Below are 18,166 nucleotides of genomic sequence, written 5' to 3'. Positions count from 1 at the left end.
TAAGTCGTGTGTTCAGGTGCACGTATGTGCTTGGATGCGGATAGCCTGCCCTCAACGCCAGCGCTGAGCTCAGCGCTACCCACTCAACGGATGTGCAACAGTCTACGCGTTCGTAACTTTCTCACGATGTAAGCCCGTTACATTGTATTTGTTAGCTTTACGGAGCGTAGGTGTTAAAATGATGTGTGGCAAGCCGGCATCACGATCAGAAATGTTGTTTTGAAAATGCCAGTAAACGGCGACTTACGGCAGAAAGGACGGGTGAATGGGAAAAAGGATTACGTTCGAGGTAGATACTGGTTGGCGTCACCTATTCTCCTCGCACGGGCGCGGCACGTCGGATGGACTTACTCGCGCGTGCGGCGCTCGTGCTGTATCAGTCACGCCGCATTATACCTTTTTCGCGCCTTACTGCGCTCTACCTTCTATATAACATCACTGATTTTCCCGGGGCAGCAGTAGGGCTCGTAGTGGAGACCGGGCCTGCTGTCCTGTAGCAGTATTTTCGCTTGTGTCAGGCTTTAAGTACGCTGCTTTCCGTGACTTTTCAAAACATTTTAACTCATATAAAATGCTCAAAGAAAATGCCCCTACCGCTTCCCCGGGAAAATCAGTGATGTTATTTTGAAGGTAGAGCTCCGTAAGGCGCCAGAAAGGTATAATCTGGCATGGCTGACCCGCAGCCGCGAGAATGTCTGTCCGACGTACCGCGCCTGTGCACGGAGAATATTACGCCAACGATGAATTTACCACGTTTGATCTACATGGTAGTGCGGTCGGCACGATCGCGATCGAAATTTTCCGTGTGACGATTATAACCACTTGCTTTGTGATTGTGATATTCAACAATTTCAGAAAACAAACATATTGTTGAATCAAAGGCAAACAGAGCTTTTACAAGCACGATAGAACAAGAATTTTGTGCAACTGTATTGCACATGTCTGTCTGATCACTGAAGCTAACACGAATTATCATTTTTTACAGACTTCCTTCCTGTTGCAACTCTGAGGATAATTGCTTCAAATGTGAAAGAACAAACAGCAGTGCCAGCGCTATTTATGCATGAGGACATAAGTTTCCTAACATTTTTAGTAATGAAATTGGTTGTAAACAATGCCGTAATTCCTCAAATGGCTTCAATCGTGGAAACAGTTTGGCAACTAAAGATCCAGATGTTTTTTTTGTTTTTTTAATGTGAACTGAGGTCCTACCTAATTTCTCCTGCTATTTATTCATTTGCATTTATTCATATTGCTCCTAAAGTCCTCACGGGCTAGGTATTCCACAGGGGGGGGGGGGTGGCGATACAATCATTATTAAATGCTGTACATATTAGGAAGAAGAACAATAATACAAGTAGCAATATTAAAAAACAGCAATTAAATCAAATAAATATACAGAAGGTAAGCATAAACAAACGAACAATCTTGAACTGCTCTTGCACTCAATCTGAGGAGCATATATGCTGCCGAAATGACCTTGCTTGGATTGGACAGTTTATTGGAATAATGTTGGGTTGTGTTAATCTTATCTACAGCCTAAATTGTTTGCAGATGATGATGATGATGTATGGGGTTTTATGGCGCAAGGGACAGATATGGCCAAAGAGCGCCATACACATGGTAATGAGTTTCCAATGAATTGTTTATAAAATAGAGAAATGTACTGTGAATGGCAGATGTTGAGTGGCTGTAAATAGGCCTAAAATCAGACCCTGTAACTTGCATCAAATATATAACTATTAAAATGATGACAGTGACTGGAGATGTGGGAAATGACTTGCATGTTTTGTTCTGAAGTGATGATGTCATAAAACGTGTACGTCAAAGTAGCACCGGCGCCTCAACAGGACCCTTGAACGGAAGGGCTGAGAGGCACGTGCTCTATGATATTGTCGCAGCAGCAGTCTCTAAAGAGAGGGTGTGCCACGAATGTAGGGGGCTGGTGACTCGCAATGTACCGGCGTCTTCAAGAAACTTTAACCTGTAGTCAAAAAACGGTTCTGTGCCCAGAAACATTGCTGGGTGTAGAGGAACGTGTTGTTTGTATGCTAAGCGGAAGTATTTCTTTCTTTCAGGCTCTAATTCCTTGCACTCTATTAAAACATGGGTCACTGTAAGCGTCTCGCCACATTTGCTACAGGAAGAAGTTTTCGTAGTGGGTGGCCAATTCCCTAATTGTGGTTTAATGGCAGGGAGTTTGTTTCTTGTTTCCGCGTCCCATAAGTGCTGACAATAGCTTCTAAGGCTTTTGCGCAGGAAATGCTTCATATATATTGCAGGGACAGCTATAGATGAGGTGTTCCCCTTCCTTAGAAGGGAAACTGCAGTTTCATCTGCAAGCATGTTGCACTCAATACCTCTGTGGCCGGGTACCCAGCATATAGTGACACGTTGGTTAGACGTATATGCTGTGCACAACACTGAACAACACTGAATAGAGCTCACCGAGCACAGGGTTTTTGTGTTTACGATGAGACATTAATTCATTTACTACGTTTAAAGAATCGGTGAATATAACAGATTTCTGAAGCTTTGTTTTCAATATATGCTTCCCTGCACACAATAGGGCGTGAGCCTCAGCCGTAAATATGCTTGTCTCTGGATGCATTCCACCGGATTCAGAAAAGGATGGACCGATTGCCGTATAGGACACACCAGCATGTGACTTTTATGCGTCAGTAAAGAATTCCGGGCAAGAGTATTTTGCTTGAAGTTCACGAAAATGCAACCGGATATGTACTTCCAGAGCATACTTCAAGACCTCAACAAACGATGTGTCACATTCTATAAGCTGCCATTGCCACGGCGGTAACGGCTTTGCCGGAGGCATTACATGATGCGAAAGCAGTGGAACAACGCTCTCTTCGCAGAGTTTCCCCACACACTAAACATTTTAACACCCTTAAGGGTGTAAATCAGTTTGTCGCCAGACGGACACCATAAGGGTGCTGTTTCCTACACCCTACAGTTGGGGTGCTATTATAGCACCCTAGAGGAAGGGTGTCCAGCAAAAATTATGAAGGGTGTTAGTCCTCATTAACACCCATTTTCATAGGTGTTGAAAGGGTGTACACCCTTTATTTCTACAGTATAGGGAAGGCAGGCTCAGTTGTACATACCTTGAATTATGACTATATAGAGCGATCCAGGCATAACTCGTGTGTGCCAGAAGGTTCAAGTTCAGCTACCAAGCACGGCATCCGATAGCCAAGCTTGAAGTTTCGATAGGCGTACACAACATTTATACGTGCGGATGACAATAAATATTACTAATTCAGGGCCAAACCTGTCTTCACTGTAGAAATGCAACCTAGCAAACTATAACTTCTGAGCGTGTATATCTACATCAATGATTATTATGCTTTACATATCCATATAAAATTTAATACGAACCAGCAAGACATATATGATACTGCATTTTCAAGGAAAGCAAATATGTTTATTCCATGCTAGAATACATAACTACATAATACATACATAACCTAAAATGTGCAATCACCAAATACATTTGTAAGTACATGAAAATTTACATTTCCTACAAAAATGTTTTTTAAATATAACTGATCAAATCTGTCCTATATACAGGGTGTTTCAGTTAACTTGGGACAAACTTTAAAAATATGCAAATGCTCCGTAGGTGGACAGAACTAAAGTAATATTGTTTGCGGTCGCTTGGGGATACTCAGACTATATTTTGTACTCCGCCTAATTAGACTTAATTATTTATTCAACTTCTCAACTATTATAATTAGATGACAAGTGTCAATTAGAAGATTGTATAGAGCAACATGAGAAACTCCCGATACAGGTTTCTGTTGCTCAATACGTGCAACACAAAAGTGTTTTTCCGAGCGTGAAAGATGCCCGCGAGTACACATAAAGTGCCTCGAGCGACCAGTCGGACGAAAATTTTGCGTATATTCACGGGCTTCTTTCACGCTCGGAAAAACCATTTTATGTTGCACGTATTGAGCAACAGAAACCTGTATTGGGAATTTCTCATGTTGCTCTACAATTTACTCATTGACACTTTTCATCTAATTATAATTGAGAAGTTGAATAAATAATTAGGTCTAATTATCGAATTAGGCCTAGTACAAAAAATAGTCTGAGTATCTCCAAGCGACGGCGAACAACATTACCTTTGTTCTGTCCAGCTACGTAGCATATGCATTTATTTAATGTTTAGCTTAAGTTAACTGAAATAACCTGTATATATGGTAACCCTAAAACAGCCTGTTTAGTGCCACTTAAAGGAATAAATTTTCAATATTAAATTTCAGGTACAAAAATTCTAGTTTTGGTGGCCTTGAAAAAAATATATATATTGCAAAGGTCAATTAGGGAAGTAGAGCATGCACACAAGAAACACACCCTGTCATTTTGTGCACCAATGTAATGGCAAATCATTGTGAAAAGCTGATTTGGAAAGTCGATATAAAGCTTGACTGGCACACATTTTTGATATACTGAAACACTGTATGTTTCACACATGAACTTGCTTTAAATAAGGTTTGATCCAGGAGCATCAAGATGAATTTTCGCTCCTCAACAAGATTCCTTGAGCAAGAAAAATTTTTTCCCACCTAAATCATTTTTTTCAAATGTAAATAGAGTTCTCTGAGCTAAAAATTCTGTGTAGCAGATTTTGCGATTACAATTTTGGTTTCCTTAAATTTTGTAATGCGAAGGCAATGCATGGTCTGTTATAAAATATGTTGCTTGAAAATGTGTTTTTTTCTACTGCAAGACAGCCTAAATATGCCAGATTTATTACTGTTTGGGTGCGAAGTGCCGTATCAATGGCGGCCTTATAAAAACAAACCACTGTTCATTAAGGTACTCTACTGGCCACATGCGGATGATACATGGCCAATTTCTAAATTATTTGTACTTGGTGCGATAATGGAAGATTAGGGATTGTACATAAATGAGCAAATAATGTTTATTAAATCAGCCATACTCTGGTTACTGAATGAAGCTTCAAATGTGTGAGTTCACATTTTTTAAACACAGGCCATCATGCATCAGCCAGTCATGCATAAATAATTGTTAAACATCATGCTTAATATTTTCCAACAAGAAATGATTGTATCAAACAGTATAAAAGTATTAAACAGCATATATTAGTTGCTTCAAATTAGAATAAAGTGTATACATTTGAGCTGCAAAATCCTAATTTATGCAGGAAATCACCTTTAGTTTTCATAAAAGCGAGAATACTGTTCACGGTTAACCACAAGGAACAGGAACTCCGTTGTCTGAGCATCTTGACCATAAGTGCAGGAGATGGCTGTGCTGGAATCCTGCTTCTTCCATTAGCAAAATAACAGAATCTTGAGAGTTCACTCTACATTTCATTACGATCCTATACACTGTGGGGAATTTGATAAGGCAACAAGCTTCTGAAAACAACACCCCTAATTATTGTGACCGAACACAAGGCACAGTTCAATTTGGCAAAAGTTCCAGTTTTCAAATTTAGAAACCGCGATCACTAAGTCATCGTAAATACAAAATGGCATAGAAGCAAAAATGAATATACAGTTGCCTTTTCACTATGGAAAATAAGAGCATAAAATGTAGACTCTGCCAACGACATCTCTTAGCAATGGGCATTTCTCCAGGAGCATGGATATGACCGCAATATAAAACTCACAATATAAAATCTGGAATGTAGTTGTGCATTACACTTCAGAAGCACTGCAGCAGAAGACTTCGTGGGAGAAGACACAATAAGACTGCTGTGCTCAAGGCATGAGAATTGTTTTGAATGCAACATTTATACACTCCGAGACGAAGAGCACTATTGTACAGAGAGAGTGCACAACAGACGAAAATGACGAAACCCCCAACTGCATTCTCACCTGCCCTGCATTACAGTAGCAAAGCAGTACTTGCATCTAGCTGAACAATGTCCAACTCTCCCCTGCAGTCTATAAGGCCTTTTCTGTATACGTAGTTATTTTTATTTATTGTTGTATATTTCTTTACTGACTGAGTAAGAATCAGTGTTTCAGCACGTTTCCCTGGAAAATATAGAACGTCCTGCCAACTATTTTTTGCCCTTGTTAGCTAGGCAATACGCTGACGAGTACTATTCCCTTATTTATACTTACAATCCTTCCTGATGCTCCGAATTTCTACTTCGTGCTCTGAACAGTGACGTATGTCCTTCTACTCAGTTTATCTTGGCTTCCTACAATTTACGTGGTCCTTCATATTGTAGCTGCTCAATTAGAGCCTAAAATTTCCTGCTGTCTCCTAAAAGCACCATCTTTATTGGACAACATATCCTACGTTTCCCCCTCACTGTGGGGGAGTTTACTTAAGTGCTGACCTATTTACTAGACCGCAGTGCCACAACTATTTCTCATCCTGTGTTGCCACTACATGCATGAGTCACAATGGCTGCAAATTGGCTCCCTGCCCCACCCTCTCCGATTCCAGGTCACTCTCTCTCCTAAATGCACATTACGCCACCTGGAAGAATATCCAAAAGCATTAAATCCTCATGAAAAGTGCTCCTGTTAATCTTTTTTTTTCTTCTCCTGTAACGACTGTGTTACATCAAACATGCTTGCGAATTTCATGAGCAGCTCAGTAAACGAAATAGGCACATGGTTTGCTGAAAAGAGGTTTTCAACTGCCATAAGAAGCCACGGTTTCTTGCAATTTCATCAATTCCCTTGCAGTCTTGATAGCAATCTAGCATATTTTTATTTTGATACTGTTTTCAAAACAATAACAGCCGAAATTTTAAGGTTGTGATAATTATGTGATAATTAAAGGTAGAGGAGTTTGACGCAATGAGCAAATAAGAATCGCATTGCAGAGGGTAAACAAATACTCTTTTCCCGCAAATAAATTGGTTGGAGTAGGGTAACTTGAAATGAGCACTGAATGCACAATACAGAATATGATGCTGAAATGCCCCAATCTCTGAATATCCTTGCACAAAAGAAAAACATTATGAAAGGCAAAGATGAAATTGCAAGTATATACTTCATAGTCGTCATATCTGCAATGTGCACTGTGCCATCGGCAATATCTAAAAACTGCATACACACAACTGCACAAAATATGAACCTAAGGCTATCAAAGGAGCCTCACAGTATTAAATGAAAACTTGTTTCAGAATATTCGACTACACGCCTATATCTACTTACAATGTTGTCTTGTCTGAAGGCAAACATAAGTGGCTTGCCCCTGATGGGTTTCTGATGGAGAGCACAAAGGCTGCGAATTGTGAGGCTGTCATCTGGATGACCTGCAAGAAATGACATTTTTAGTTCCACATAAAAAAAATGCTACCAGAACGAGACAAGATCACTGGCAATAAAGGTGATTTTGGTTGGCAAGAGAAAAATCAAAGTATGGACTCGGTACAGCTTACTGAGAAAAGAAAGCCTCATACCACAGATGTTGTAGTGAAAGTTCATTGCATTTAAATTTCCACACACATATACGTTTTCCTGCTCATACACTGTTGCCAGTGCTGTGCCAACGGTATTTCTATTGTTTAATATTTCTTTTAGTGCTCACTAAGTTTATTACCAGCTATGAAAGCGGCTAAGTTAAATGTAATGAGTAATCTTAGTGCCACATTGCAAATATATACTCGATCACACTAGTGACTTGGGCTACTATGTTGGCTATAAATAGTGTGAATGAAGCAAATTTGATTAATTATTGTTTCCTTGCCTTTTCTGGCCAAACAGCACCAGAGTTGTAAAATTCAGTGGCAAATCCGCGGTAAATGTAAGAGGAATGCGTTAGAATGTCGCAACTCCTTGCAGGTATCAAATCTATTATTTAAACCATGTTCACCACATTTGCAAAGTGTTGTTCAACAAGTCACTTTACACAAGTCCTGCCCTTTCGAGGAGCGAAGTCTTACACACACACACGCACACCTGCACCACATGACTCGCTTTCAACAATTTACACACACACATACGCTTTTTTAACACTTTGACACTCCTACTGAGAAAGCATTAAAAATTTATTGGACTCACTGCAACCTTCTCAATTAAACCTACAGCTCAATCAAACACATTCTCGAGTACGAGGGCATGCCTTATAAATTTCATTTTTACGAATTATAATTGGGCTATAGAGGACAATTTTCGAAGGGCATGAGAACCACCCCAGAGAGACCTAAATCTTAGCACTTCATATCTTCAGTAAAAGCTGCTTAAACCAATTGCTATATGGGGAATATCGCAAATAACCAGCTATTAACAATTTAAGCAGTTGTCTCCTTGAATTCGGGAGTGTTACGTGTCAAAACGACAATTTGATTAAGGGGCACGGGATAGCGGGTGACTCTGGATTGATCCTGACCCCTAGGGGTTTTTCAACGTGCCCCCAATGCACGAGACACGGGCGTTTTTGCATTTGTAGGCAAAACATTTTTTGTGCGGGCGAAAATGGCGGCAGCATTTCGCTCGCCGCCGCCTCATAAGCAGTTGCCTACTTCAAGGAAATGTGGGCTAACACAAGGTACACGTTTCACGATCGAAATTAGTGTAATCGTGAAACACACTTTCCGGATTTCTGATTCATGTATTTATGCTGTTGATGAAACGTTTATTTCACAATAACAATCAAGGAAGTGGATTCATCAGGGTAGAGGGGGGGAAAAGGAGGAAACTTGCACCTTCCACTGGTCCTCCGGTGCCTCCATATATTCCAGAGTGGCTCGACACCAAACTCGGTTTTCAGGGCGGGGACAGCCGCTGCACCAATTTTGAAGAGGTTTATTGCGTGTAAAACTACCGACTTTATTCAATACACACACACACACACACACACACACACGCACACAAGCACGCGCGCCCCCGCAGAAAACAAGCACGCGCACTCGCAAAGCGCTCACAAAACACGTACGCGCGCGCGCACGCACACACGCTAAGTACTCACAAAACACGCACGAACGCACGCACGCGCAAGCACATAGAGACCCACATACAAGCACGCGCGCACAAGCAAAACGCTCACAAAGCAGCAACGCGCGCGCGCGCACGCACACATGCAAAGCACTCACACAACAGGCACGCGCGCACATACAAAGCGCTCACAAAACACGCACGAACGCACGCACGCGCAAGCACATAGAGACCCGCAAACAAGCACGCGCGCGCGCGCACGCACACATAACAAAACACTCAAAAAACATGCACGAATGAACGTACACAGCGCTCAGAAAAAACGCACGGACGCACGCACGCACACGTAAAGCGCTTACAAAACACGTACGCGCGCGCGAACACACACCACACACACACACACAAACGGAGAGAGAAAGCCGAAAACACGCTGAAGAAGGCGTCCGGCAAGCAGCAGCAGCAGCAGTACGCGGACGCGCCAGGGAGAGCCAATATTGCACCTGTACTTTCGAAAGGCGAAGCCAGTCGTCACTTCTTTTTCTACTCGACAGAAAACGAACGACCATGTTATAAGCTGCGCTGAACTAGCAAGAACACCACATTTCCGATAGTTCAAGCGCTCAGAAACAAAGCGGCGATTATGCAGGCGCACCACGCCCGACGTGGCCACAGAAACGTTAGTCACACGGGGGCAATCGAGGTAGCCATCTTGCTAGTCACACGGGGGCAATCGAGGTAGCCATCTTGCCGTAGTACTGCGTGCAACTGCTTTTGCGCTTACATTAGTGAAATATGCTATCGGATCACAATGACATCCTTCTACAGCCAACAATAACATGTAATCAAATAAAGAAACACCAAATGAACGGACACTTGCCTGAAACTTTCCATACTGACAGTAGTATACCGACCGCCGACACCGGGCACGTTGCAACTGCTCGTATCTGCTTCCGTGGATCCATCTTCCAGCGCGTGCCAAGGCTTTGAGTTGAGGTGGGGCACGATTAATACACAACGCACGGACCACGTGTCTGATTAGACCGCACATAAATCCAATCACACGTTTAAAATTATTTCCCAGAGCGCGAGACGCGGACACAGACAAAAAAGAGACAACGCATCTTTTGAAGCAAGAGTCAATGAGGTGACGTAGCAGCTTCCGCCTTCCCACCCTGCCGCGCGCCGGGTTGTCTAGGCAACGGTAAAGCGTTGTAGCGTCAGTTCCGGTCGCTTTTCAGTCGGGAGGGCGCAGCCGCGTAAATCGCGCTGCGCCGAACTCAGTCGAACTATAAAAATTATCTGCCGTTGCCCCTTTATTCTCACAGCTTTGCTTGTTCGCGTGGCCGCGTGCTTGCTGCCACTTCGTTGTGGTCTCTAGCTGTACCGGTGAGCTGGGCGTGGCGAATGCGTTTCGTGTCGAGCGTTACGGGTTCTTTTTTTTTTACAATGTCGGGGCTGCATGACTTTGAGTGCATTGCAGAAATCTTGACCGTGAGTGAGCCGATCAGCGCGCTTCTACAGGTACGATCAAAATACAAGCTGCGTCCGATCAAGGAGACTATGCCAGGTCACAGCATAAAGTTTCAGCGAGATCGTGGCTCGATAAGAGCGCTAGATCATTGGTCGTGCCACGTGTGAGGCGCAAGCATTCACATCACTCGTGGCGTCTGCCAAAGGAGGGACAGTTGAGCTCTTCCGCAGTACATGTTTCGGTTTTCCATATTTCCATAGTCCGGAATTCATTACACTGAAGCAATTAGCGGCATCAGTTCTTGGCATTCAAAGAACCATTTATGAACTATATCGATGATGGGCTTCAATTACGTAAGCAGGATTGTCTGACTTGGTTGGTTGACAAGTGAATTAGCCTAATTTTTATGCCTGCGTGTCTAATTGGTAACTTCAATCGCTCTAAAAGACATCTCAGTGGGGTTCGCAACATTTTGTTGGGCTGTTAAGGGCACCGCTAAATTCCTGCAAAATTTTGCGAGTTGCTTGCGCGTTTTCATTCAATTACTGCAATTTGTATTAAAAGTGTCTAATTGCACTGTGAGAACTGTATCACACTGTATCAAAGTGAGAACTAAGTCTAATGATTTTTCATGAAATTGCAAGTGAATGTGTCTACTTTTCAAGGTAATACGTTTTGGAGTGCTCGTCATGCCAGTAACATCAGTATCTTAGAAAAAAATGACATACATAGACACATGGCTCATTGCGCGGACGTATGCGCGTTCTTATGGCCAGATTTATGCATGCATCCTTGTGTTCAACACCCTTCAGACGTCGATTTAACACCCTTCTTTGAGCAACTTCACACCTTATGTGCTGTATACACCCATATGATAGGGTGTTTTTAACAAAATGGGTGCTAAAAGGGTGTGCACGGGGGTGTAAATGCGGAAAACACCCATTTTAACACCCTTAAGGGTGTGAAAATGTTTAGTGTGCACCCGCAGCGAGAACGGTTCCGTTGCGGTAGGTCGGTTATGGAAAAGTGTGGCACACCTAGTGTCATTTACGATGGAGTAACAAGGATGTCGGCAGTCTGAGTTTACTTTCAGAAAATACATAAATCTAGAGTAGGACCTTTGAAGGTTTAGGGGCCACTAATTTGATTCCACAAACTTTGCGCAGGGTTTGTTCTGAAGGCTCCGGTTGCCAGGCGGAGGCCTAAATGAGGAACAGGATCGATCATACCTAAAGCACTGGGGGTGGCGGACTGATAGACTATCGCACCGTAGTGTATGCGTGAACGAATGAGGCTCTTGTATAAGTTTAACAAACACTTTCTGTCACTGCCCCATGTGTTGTGCGACAATATTCTGAGAATGTTTATTGCTCTTAAGCATTTGGCTTTCAGGTACTTTATGTGGGGAATTAAAGTTAATTTAGAGTGCAGAATTAGGCCTAAAAATTTATATTCTGTGTTTACTGGTATGATCTGTCCGTGTAGTTCCACTTCACGGTCTGCTACGAGCCCTCTCTTTCGTGTGAATGGAACACAGGAACTTTTATTTGGGATTACCTTAAAGCCATTTTCTGTGGTCCATTCAGAGACTTTGTTCAGGGCAACTTCAACCTCTGGTTCGCACACTGTAAGGTTACAAGATTTATAACCTGTCTCTACGTCGTCAACGTAAATGGAATAAGATACGGCTCAAGGCAATGATGTGCGGAGTGAGTTCATCTTTACTATGAAGAGTGTACAGCTGTGCACGCCTCTCTGAGGTACCCCAGTTTCCTTTATGAATGAACGGGACAGCGCATTACCTATTTTGACCCGGAAAAATATGATTCTGCAAGTAGCTCTCTATAACGTTTAGCATAGTACAGGTATATATAGTTTTGGTTGACTGCCAGATAACAGACATGTGCTTCATTAGTCTACTGGGAAAGGGCCATTCCAGGAGCGCATGCGCGACCTGACGATACGTCTTCCCCCGGGATAACGTTATAGGTTGAGAGCAAGATACGAGACTTGTTTGAAATCCCGGCCGTAATGCAGACGATTGGGTTGCTGTCTTTGCCGGGTGGACCGCCTTGGCACCGCTTGCGTGGGCAGTATTGTTGACTGTGAAGCAGCTGCCGTTCCTTGAAATGACGCAGTTGCGGTTGACTGTAGTGGCAACGCCCTCCCAGGCATCGCCTCCTGGGAAACCTCCTCGCTCTCGGATTCATCTTCTCCCAAGTCCGTATGGAAAAGCTCACGTGTGGCTAGAAGGTGTTGCCGGTTGCGTCGGAGTATCTGGTTGTCCTCTGTAGCGACGCGATAGGACCTCGGAGCCACCAGGTCCATGACTCGAGCCTTGCGGTCCCACGTGTCTCCGCGTACTCTAACTACTGCATCTTTCTGGAGTTCGGGTAGGGGTTTCCTGTTTGACGATTGCCGAGGTTGCGCCTAAGTACTTGCTCATTGGGGCATGGCCAGAAGTCTGGCAGCCGAGTACGTAACCTTCTGCCCTGAAGCAATTCTCCTGGGGAGCAGCCTTCTTCAAGAGGGGCCGAACGGTAGCAGAGTAGACCCAGCCAGAAGTCCTCCCTAGTTTCACTTGTTTTCTTCATGATCCTTTTTACGATTTGGACACCCTTCTCGGCAAGACCATTTGACTGCAGGAACCTTGGACTTGACGTCACGTGTTTGAAGTCGTATCTGGATGCGAACAGGGCAAATTCATGGAATGAGAACTGCGGACCGTTAACGGTGCAGCCGTCCATAGAAATTCCGTATCGTGCAAAAACTGCACTAAGTTTACTTATGACACTTCCTGTTGTTGTGTCAGGTAGTTTCTCGACTTCTGGAAAATTTGAGAATGCATCAAATACTTATAAGTAGGAGTTCCATCAACCCCAACACGGTAACAGGCATATCCTGAGATCTGTCTAAGTATTATCGGTTCGCTGGGCTGCTTATATGCGTATTTTTGACAAACGGCACATGACTTGACAATATTGTCGATGTCCCCGCTCAGTCCTGGCCAGAACACCAAGCGCCGGGCTGTTGCTTTGCACTTATTTATACCTAAGTGTCCTTCGTGAATACGAGTCATCATTTCAGCTCTCATGAGCTTTGGGATAACAACATTTAATCCCTTCATTACAATGCCTTGAACTTCTCATAACTCAGGGGAAGCCGGTTTCATCGCGCCACTAATTTCTTCGCCATTCCTAAGGCAGCGCAACATAATTTGCAAGTCTGGGTCAGCGGCTGTTGCTTCTGCTAGTCTGTCTAACATTTTCTTGCTCACCAATTGTGAAGCCACGCCCACTGCATGTACGCCGACGTCATCTGTGAAGTTATCCACGCTGCGGGGAGCGACGGGCGACGATCTGCATAGCATATCTGCCAGGAGCAGTTGTTTCCCTGGGACAAAGTGAAGGACATAATCGTATCTTAATAACCGCAAGAAAAAACGCTGTATTCTTGGAGGCACGTCTGCAATGGCTTTAGCCGCGATAGCTAGCAATGTTCTGTGGTCGGTTTCAATGATAAATTTGCGACCGTACACGAAGTGAAAAAATTTGTCGCACCCAAAGGTTATAGCCATGGTCTCTTTCTATTTGGGCGTATCTTTTTTCCGCCTCGGTCATTGTCGGGGATGCGTAGGCTACTGGCCGCCAACTGTCACCATACCGCTGAAGCAGGGCCGAGCCGATCCCATTCTGCGATGCGTCTGATGAGATTTTGGTTTGTCGGGTCGGATCAAATATGGCTAGCAGAGGCGCACTGCTTAGAATGCGGCAGATAGCTTGCCACTCCTTGCAATGGTTTTGAGACCACTCAAAGACAGTGTCCTTCTTCATTAGGCTTCGTTTTGCCAAGTGAGGTATGCATTTGCCGAAGCAGTTTACGACCCCGAGCATTCTGTGGACGCCCGCTTTGTCACTTGGCTGAGGCATTTCGCTTAATGGTGACGTCATTGCAAGGTGCGGACTTATTCTGTCTTGGCTGAGCACGTCGCTCAAAAAGTCAATTTCAGTCACCCCGAATCTACACTTTGTTGCATGAAACGTTAGGCCGGCCTTCCTTGCTAACTTCAGAACCGTACGGAGGCGGTTATCATACTCTTCCATCGTGCTCCCCCATATGAGTATGTCGTCTATATATATATATATATATATATATATATATATAGACGACATACTCATATAGGGGAGCACGATGGAAGAGTATGATAACCGCCTCCGTACGGTTCTGAAGTTAGCAAGGAAGGCCGGCCTAACGTTTCATGCAACAAAGTGTAGATTCGGGGTGACTGAAATTGACTTTTTGAGCGACGTGCTCAGCCAAGACAGAATAAGTCGTCTATATATATATATATATATATATATATATATATATATATATATATATATATATATATATACGCACACCTGGGGCCTGGTCGAATATGTCATTCATAGTTTTTTGAAATGCTTCCGGTGCGGAAGCAATTCCAAAGGGAAGTCTCAAGAAGCGATAACGCCCAAACGGCGTTCCATTGTGCATATCTTTGAAGTGGCATCATCAAGAGGGATTTGATGAAAACCCGACTACGCGTCGGGGCGCGTAAAAAATTTGGCTCCGGCCAGCTCTGCCTCAATATCTTCTCTTTTTGGCAATTGATAGTGCTCTCGCTTTATGCCTGAATTCATGCGCCTGGGATCAATGCATATGCGAAGTTTGCCATCCTTTTTCCTTGCTGCGACCAAGGGGCTTACCCAATCTGTTGGCTCGCTGACTTTGATGATAATGCCTGCACTTTCCAGGCGGTCCAACTCTTCCCGGAGGGGCTCGCGCAATGCCAGGGGCACCCGTCGCACTGGCTGGACCACCGGTGTTGCTTCCTCCCGCAGGACCATGTGGTACGGGCGTGCCAGGCAGCCGATACCCTGAAACAACTCTGGGAATTCCTTCACGATTTGGTCAGTACTGTTGATGTGAACAGAATCCACAGTACGCGACACCATTCCTAAAGCTTCGCTTACCGACAGCCCCAGGATGGCCTGGTTTCTCTTCCTAACGATGTAAAAGTGAAAGTACTCGCTCCGGTTGTTGACAGTCACTGGTAGCGTAGCCACGCCGATATGCTTGATGACGTTGCCACTGTATGAGCGCAGAACAGAGGGGCTTCCCTTCAAACATAAATTCACATTGAGCCTTTGAAAAATGGTGTGAGGCAGCAAGTTGGCTTGCGAGCCCGTGTCTACCTTCATTGACACAAGTTGGGACGCGACTTGGGCGTCGATAACCCAATCCGCTTTGTTGCCCACGCCAACATCCAGGATTTGAAAATCGTCGTGCTCGTCCCTCACAGCGCTTATTTGAGGACCTTTCCTACAACAAGCCGAAAAGTGGTTAGCACCACGGCATTAGAAACGTGCTTTTCCAAAGGCTGTGCACCTTCCACGTTCGTGGATGCGGTTGCACTTTGAGCATTTGAATTGCCTCCTTGTCTTGATCTGCGCTACTTCAGTTTCAGGTTGAGCGTAACTTTGCTCGGAGCATGAGGCAAGTTCATCGCGCGCGAGACATTTGAACTGCGCACGCTGAACATTCGAACTGCGCATTTCGATTGGTGCCACTTGTTTTTCCGCTTGAACCAATGCGTTGTTTTGCTCGGCACATACTTCCGCCGCCTTGCAGATTTCTTCGGCTTTACGTAATGTAAGGTCCTTAACCTTCAGCATTTTCTTTCGCGATTCCGGGTTAACGGTGCCGAAAACAATCTGGTATCTGACCATAGAATCACTTAGGTTCCCAAAATTACAACTTTGGGATAGCTTCCTCAGGTCTCGAGCGAAATACTCAAACCGTTCCCCCTCAGCTTGAGTCCTCGCACGGAAGACATACCGTTCATGCACCTCGTTTTGCTGTTGCTGTTGTTCAATGCGCACGAGATGGTCGGTTGTAGACCGGCCTTCTCTGAAACCGCATTGGTAAGGGTCAAGCATTCTGTTAGACTCCAGGAAATGTAGAAGACGACGATTAATCATTTTTTCGAATAGCTTACATAGAGAGCTAGTGAGCGCAATTGGGCGATAACTTGTCACAGAGGATGGGTCCTTGCCTTGTCTTAAAACCGGAATTACTATGGCTTCTTTCCATGTAGCTGGGAGATGTCCTGCAGCCCATATAGCCTCGTACAGTGCAAGCAGTGTCATTTGAGTGTCTTCGTGAAAGTGTTTAATCGTGTCGTACATCATTCTGTCAGGTCCGGGTGCAGAGCTGAGGCAAGCAGTCAGGGAGGCTTTCAGCTCGGTGATACAGAAGGGGAGGTTATAAGGTTCGTTATGTCTACGTCTGCGGTTTATTACGTTGAGTTCTGCTATATGTTTGTGTTTTAAGAATGCCTCGGAATAGTGAATTGAACTGGATGCACGCTCGAAGTGCTTGCCAAGAGCATCAGCTTGGTCTTTCAATGTATTCCCTTGGTCATCGACCAGGGGTAATGGCTGGGTTTGCTCGCCATTAAGTCTTTTCAAGCCATTCCAGACTTTCGCTTCCTGCGTGTGAGAGTTCATATGCTTGAGAGAAACCTCTCCGAGCTTGCCCTCTTTACCTGTCTACGCGTACGCCTTCCCTGTGACTTGATGTGCTTTAACTGAACGAGATTTTCAGCAGTTGGAAATCGGCGCAATATGCTCCATGCTTTGTTTTGTTTCTTTCGCGCCTCCTTGCAGTCGTCGTTCCACCAGGGAACCCGTCTTTTGAATGAGCTGCCCTTTGTCTTAGGAATGCATTTCTCTGCTGCGTCTACAATAAAAGCAGTAAAATATGCTACGGCGTCGTCTATGTTAAAACTACGGATAAAATCCGGCGATATGCAAGTTGACTCTTTAAAACACAACCAATCTGCTGCTGGTAGTTTCCATCTAGGAGGATGCGGAGGCCTTTTTTCTTGTTTTGCCAAGTTTAATGTCACAGGGAAGTGGTCACTTCCAAAAAAATTGTTTATGACACTCCACTGCAGGTGGAGGAAAAGAGTCGGAGAGCCAATAGATCAATCTATTGAGGAATATGAATTGTAATGTATGTTGTAGTATGCTGGCTCTTTCTTATTGAACAGGCAAGCACCGGACGTCACTAGAAAGTTTTCTATTAGTCTGCCCCTCGAGTCACACCGGGAGTCTCCCCACAGAGTATTGTGCGCATTGAAATTGCCAACGACAACGTAGGGTTCAGGGATCTGATTCATTAGGCTGTGGAGTTCTGTCTTGCTAAGGTGGTAATCCGGTGGTATGTAAATGGAGCAGACAGAAACCAGTTTGTTGAAAATAATTGCTCGAACTGATACTGCCTCGAGAGGCGTCTGGAGGACTAAATGCCGACAAGCTACTCACTTGTCAACAATTATTGCTACGCCGCCAGACGGGGCGTTAGCATTATCACGATCTTTGCGGAAGATGGCATATTGCCGCAGGAAATTTGTTTGCGTTGGCTTTAAATGTGTCTCCTCAACACACAGCACCTTTGGATTGTATTTGTGTAGAAGTTCTTTAACGTCATCGAGGTTGTGCATAAGACCTATCACGTTCCAGTGTCATATTTGTGCATCCATATTGTTTGTGTTCTTCTGCTGTGTGTCAAGAGGAGTCAAGTGGCTTACAGAGCCTTCCCAGGCCCCATAATCTGTGGTTTGTCTTTCTTGGAGCGGTCGCGAGATTGGCGCCGCTCACGAGCCGCTGGGTGCGCCGGCTGGCTTGTCGTTGTGTCCATAGACTCCTGGGAGCCGCTGCACTTCCGCTCATTCGAGCGGAGTGTTTCAGGGTAGGCCTTGCCTCAACAAGCA

This window comes from Dermacentor silvarum, chromosome 9 (assembly GCF_013339745.2).
Source record: "Dermacentor silvarum isolate Dsil-2018 chromosome 9, BIME_Dsil_1.4, whole genome shotgun sequence".
Taxonomy (NCBI): domain Eukaryota; kingdom Metazoa; phylum Arthropoda; class Arachnida; order Ixodida; family Ixodidae; genus Dermacentor; species Dermacentor silvarum.
This window is presented reverse-complemented; position numbering follows the sequence as displayed.